Source organism: Puma concolor, chromosome A1 (genome assembly GCF_028749965.1).
Source record: "Puma concolor isolate L17-30 chromosome A1, mPumCon1.1.hap2, whole genome shotgun sequence".
In the NCBI taxonomy this organism is placed as follows: Eukaryota; Metazoa; Chordata; class Mammalia; order Carnivora; family Felidae; genus Puma; species Puma concolor.
Genome location: NC_141667.1, coordinates 224,169,097 through 224,174,669, shown reverse-complemented (window position 1 = coordinate 224,174,669; position 5,573 = coordinate 224,169,097). Strand labels below are relative to the sequence as shown.

The following is a 5,573-nucleotide window of genomic DNA, read 5'->3' as shown; positions in this document are numbered from 1 at the left end:
CGGGACTTTCCCCAGGAGGGTGTACGGCTGCACCCGGCCTTCTCAGAGACCAGCCAACTCTGTGTGCTCAGCTCTTCCCCCCATCTTCCCTGCAGCCACCCTGGCAGATCCAGTGTGTTTCCACCCAAGCAGACCTGCCTCTACCACTCGCTCGTCCCCAGATTTCCACACGCTCCTGCTCCCCCCTCCTGAAGACTTAGTGGAGGGCGGGCCCAATGCCTTTGCTGCCCTGGTATCTCCTCCCCAAGACAGGTCCTTTTAAAACAGGCTTAGTGCAGGAAGGGAGGGTATGCGTGGTAAGTATGGTACCAGGGTATCCACTGTCCTGTCCTAGCCTTCCAAACAACTGTCTGAGGCGGGCAGTATTATGGGTCGAGGAGGTTGGAGAATTCCGTCCGGGTCACTTTAATGCCCCTGTCCCCCCTACCCCCACCCCCCACCACCCTGGCCCAAGTGACAGGGTCTTACAGCGCTCCAAGGCCAGTGGTTTCTGGCTCCCGACAGGAAGCCTGCTGAGCGTTCCATTGCCTCTGCTTCCTACCCAGCACCTCCTGCCACCCAGAGGAAGGATGTCTTGTGCCTTTTGTTCTTGGAGAAGTTGCAGACGATAACCTCTGGGGAGCCCCCGCAGGCCTTGCCGCTCTCCGTCTGTGACAGAAGAGAGCATTTCCGTCCACCAGACTCTAGGTATGTGTCTTGCCCCTGATGCTCCCACCTCTCATCGTCCCACCCCCAGCGGCTGATGGCTTTGGGGCTTGTAAGGTGGTTGGATAAGAGTTCCAAAAAAATCAGGATTGGAATCCTCTCTCCATTAAAACGGAAATGGCGATTTGGTGAAATGAAGATCAACCAGCAAAACACACTAATGATGGCTATGAGACCCCAGTAGGCATGCATTTCTATTCTTCGAGAAATCTCAGGTTGCTGAATGTAGCCTGGTGGACGTTTGTATGACAGAACTGATTATGCAGGCGTGAGTCACAGCGTGAAACCAGTCCGTGTGTCTGTGCATTCCCCACCTACCCCACCCCTAGCCACCAGAGGAATCTTGCTATGAAAGTTTTGCGTTCATGTACCAAAACGGCCTCCACAAGGGAGAGAGGCGATTCCCCACTCCGGCACTGATCTTCTGTGTGGCTTCCTTTAACGATCCCAGAGAACATGGCTCTGATGTGCCAGCTGTACCTGGGCAGAAGCAGAAAAGGAAGTGTCTTAGTCTGTTCTGGCGAAGATAACAGGAGTACCACAGACTGGGTGGCTAAACAACAGAGATTTGTTTTCACCGTTCTAGATGCTAGAAGTCCAAGATGAAGGTGCGGGCAGACTCAGTTCCTGGGGAGAGCTCTCTTCCTTGTTATGCCCTAACATGGCGGAGAGGGAGAGGGGAAACTGCCTTGTGTCTCTTTTTATAAGCACATTAATCCCATTATGGGATTCCATCCTCATGACCTAATTACCTCCCCAGAGTCCCACCTCCACATCCTATCACAATGGGGACTAGGATTTCAACCTGGATAAAACACCAACATTCAGCCATCGCAGGTGGGGTGCACTGAAAGAGGCTCCTGAGGGCGAGGCTGTGATGGATGGTGGCGGTCACAGCAGTGGCCCTCAGAGACTCAGTGGGAAACAGCTCAACAGTGGCGATCAGAGGCGAGGATGAGAAGCTTCAGCAATGCAGCTTTAGGGAATTGAGGCACGGGCAACAGGTGGTCCTAAAGAAGGCTTGGATGGGACAGGAGACACAACTGTGGTTCATCCTACAGAGGAGCCCAAATGAACATTGGTGAGAACAGATGTTGGGGATTCCCCATCGATAAGTAAAGGACCGTGGAGGTCCTGCAATCACAGGTGTCAAAATGAACCAGTAAAATAAAGATCATCTATGTTGATAGGACTCCATTTGATTTATGTATTTATTTGTATATTTATTTATTTAGTTTTACATTTTTCATGTCTATTTATTTTTGAGAGAGAGAGAGAGAGAGAGAGAGCGCCAGTGGAGAAGGGCAGAGAGAGCCGGGGAGAGAAAGAATCCCAAGCAGGCTCCACGCTGTCAGCGCAGAGTCTGACACGGGGCTCGATCTCACAAACCCTGAGATCGTGACCTGAGCCGAAATCAAGAGTTGGGACGCGTAACCAACTGAGCCACCCAGGTGACCCAAGAAATGCCAATATTCTTTTTTTTTTTTTTTTTAATTTTTTTTTTTTTTTTAAACAATTTTTTTTTCAACGTTTATTTATTTTTGGGACAGAGAGAGACAGAGCATGAACGGGGGAGGGGCAGAGAGAGAGGGAGACACAGAATCGGAAGCAGGCTCCAGGCTCTGAGCCATCAGCCCAGAGCCCGATGCGGGGCTCGAACTCACGGACCGCGAGATCGTGACCTGGCTGAAGTCGGACGCTTAACCGACTGCGCCACCCAGGCGCCCCTTAATTTTTTTTTTCAACGTTTATTTATTTTTGGGACAGAGAGAGACAGAGCATGAACGGGGGAGGGGCAGAGAGAGAGGGAGACACAGAATCGGAAACAGGCTCCAGGCTCTGAGCCATCAGCCCAGAGCCCGACGCGGGGCTCGAACTCACGGATCGCGAGATCGTGACCTGGCTGAAGTCGGACGCTTAACCAACTGCGCCACCCAGGCGCTCCAGAAATGCCAATATTCTTGATCTTCAGTATCACTTAAATGGGAGATTAATTGTTCGTTGTACTTGTGTGAATCAATTTTGTGGTAGAAAGTGTCCCATTAATCTTCTGGGGGTTTGCTCTCAATATGAGTACCTGAGTTGGTGGTTTGAACCCCAACTTAGAAATGGTGATATTTATCCTTCTGGACATGCGAGTGCTTTCCCACTAGCATACACTAGCCCAGGTCACCAAAAACCGTGATGTAGCCAATTGTGCATTTACTGTCACCTTGATGTCTGCTTTCTGTCTCTCCCAGGTCCTTGGCAGGCAAACTTATTCCACGGCTGTCTTTCCAGCCCCACATCTTGGTGTCTCAGCCCCTCCATGTGTCATTGGCATCTCTTCATTGGTCCCACCTCAGCTGTTTTGTGTGGATCCCTCATTATGCACCCAAAACCTTCTGCTCATATAATGTTACTTTTGAAAACTGTACTTTTCCAGGATGCCTAGGTGGCTCAGTCAGTTAGGCTCAGGTCATTATCTCACAGTTCGTGGGTTCAAGCCCTGCGTTGGGCTCTGTGCTGACAGCTCGGAGCCTGGAGCCTGCTTCGGATTCTGTACCTCCCTCTCTCTCTGCCCCTCCCCTGCTCATGCTCTGCCTCTTTCTGTCTCTCAAAATTGAATAAACATAAAAACATTTTTTTAAAAAAAACATGGACTTTTCCAAAAGGTTCTTGGATTAACTTTTAAGTCAAGTCTTTCTCCTTGGGTCCTTCTCAGATTGTCACAATTCATTTCCATCTGGTTATCCTCAGATTGGCACTGTTGGTTATCCATAGGTTATCCAGTGTAGCATCCTTCCTTAGGGCCCCCCCCTTAGTTTTTGCTCATACTAACTTTTCACCTAGAGTCTGCTCCTAACATAGACCTATTTGAGAAAGGGTAATTTCAGTGTTGTTTCCTCAAGGGACAAGCTCCAGGGGCTGTAAAAACCCTATAGGATCTTTGGGCTGAACTTGTTCTCCTACTGTACAAGGTAAGTGGGGTTCAAGTTGCAAATGTACTTCATTCATCTCCAGTTGATTTATGTGCCTAGTATCACAGTGGGTTAGACATGGAGGGCCTGGGTGACACAGTTGGTTAAGTATCTAACTCTTGATCTCCACTCAGGTCACGATCTCCTCACAGTTTGTGAGTTCAAGCTCCGCATCAGGCTCTGTGCTGATAGGGGGGAGCCTGCTTGGGATTCTGTCTTTCCTTCTCTCTGCCCCTCCCTGCTTGTTCTCTCGGTCTCTCTCTCTCTAATAAGTAAAAAACTTAAAAACAAAAACAAAAACAAAAACAAAAACCAGACATGTTCCCCAATGTCAAAGACTTAGTAATTGGGTCCGTCCAAGAAAACCTAGGCGTGGATGAGAACTCACAATGATATGTTACAAGAGCTGACCCTTCTTCCCTTGTCCGTTTGAGGCTGACATTTCTTTAACACTTTAAATATAGTGGGGCCTCTGTAATATTCTCTCCTTTTGGTTCTTTTCTCCTGTCTCTTTACTTTCTATGCCAGATAGAAACATTAATCTTTCATAGTTAGTGGATAATTTCGTACTCATTTTTGGAACTCTCTTATTTTGCCTCCAAAGCTTACTCTCTGGTTACATAATCTTGTACCTCCGTTTTTTTATATATAAAATAAGAATAATACTAAGCGCTTCCTTATAAATTTTTTTGTGAACATTAAATGGAAAAAAAAAAATCAATGTGAAGAACTCAGCCCAGTGCTTGAAACTTGTTAAATAGTCAATAAACCATAGCTATGGTTTGCGTATCAGAATTATTATTACCTGCTATCACTGCCCCTTTATTTGGCCATCGAGGAGATAAGGGCCATTTGCTCTCACTTCCAGAGTTCGGAGCAGTGTGCGTCATTCGTCAAGTATATAACCTGAAGCAGCTGCTGAGGTGGTGGCACCATCGGTGTGGGTCACTTCCTTTCTAACTGATGACTGCCTGACTCAGACTCATGAGGGAAGGGAGGACAGAGCAGCCATTTCCATGGAACCAACGCTCCCGGAAGCTGACCACAGTTTTAGTGATGGCTCCAAGGGGCCAGTCTTCATCACAGGTATGTCTCGTGAGGATGCCACGGCCAGAAGAATTTTATTTTAACAACTTTCATATTACATATGAAACTAAATGTGCATTGCTCTTTGGCATTTTCTTTTTTTTTTTTAACTGTTTATTTTATTTTGAGAGAGCGAGCCCGTGCAAGTGGGTAGGGGCAGAGGGAGAGAGAGAGAGAATCCCAAGCAGGCTCTGCACTGTCAGAGCCCAGAGACCAATGCTGGGCTCGACCTCATGAACCGTGAGATCGTGTCCTGAGCCAAAATCAAGAGTCAGCCACTTAAGCAACTGAACAACCCCGGTGCCCAGCTCTTTGGCATTTTCAAAGAAACTTAACAGATCATTACTTACCATATTTTACAGATGGGGCAAGTGAGACTCCAAGAAGTGGTTTACTCCCCCCAGAATTAAAGCTGAAGTAAAATACAGATGTTTTGAAATCTAGACTAGAAAACTCTACCTGTGATACTGTGACCTTTCCCTTAAAATTAGTTCCCACTGGACATCACTCCCTTCTCACAGCTATTTCTTTCCCCCTTATGTATTTTCTCTTTTCCTTTTGGGCAGAGTCATCTTTTTATTATAGACATTGAATAAGGAAGACGTAGCAATAACTTGAGAATTGACTACTTACACTATCTCCTTTTGGTTCTGGGAAGACAAAAAAAATATTATTTAACGAACAAATTTTTAGTATGAAAATATGTCATGTGCATTGAAAAGAGACTTGTTCCTTTTCAGATGTATGGTGAACAAAGCCTGGAGTGGATTGTTCAGCTTCTGACAACCCCCAGACCACTTATTAGGTACTCATTTTTATAAT

At 46.9% G+C, this 5,573-nt stretch overlaps 1 long non-coding RNA gene across 1 annotated transcript; it reads left to right on the top strand.

Annotated features, from left to right (window-relative positions):
- Positions 1 to 439: 439 nt before the first annotated feature.
- LOC147584809 (uncharacterized) lies at positions 440 to 4,823 on the top strand. Its single transcript, XR_015255974.1, has 2 exons — positions 440 to 687; positions 4,534 to 4,823. It is a non-coding gene; the product is annotated as an uncharacterized LOC147584809 (long non-coding RNA).
- Positions 4,824 to 5,573: the final 750 nt, after the last annotated feature.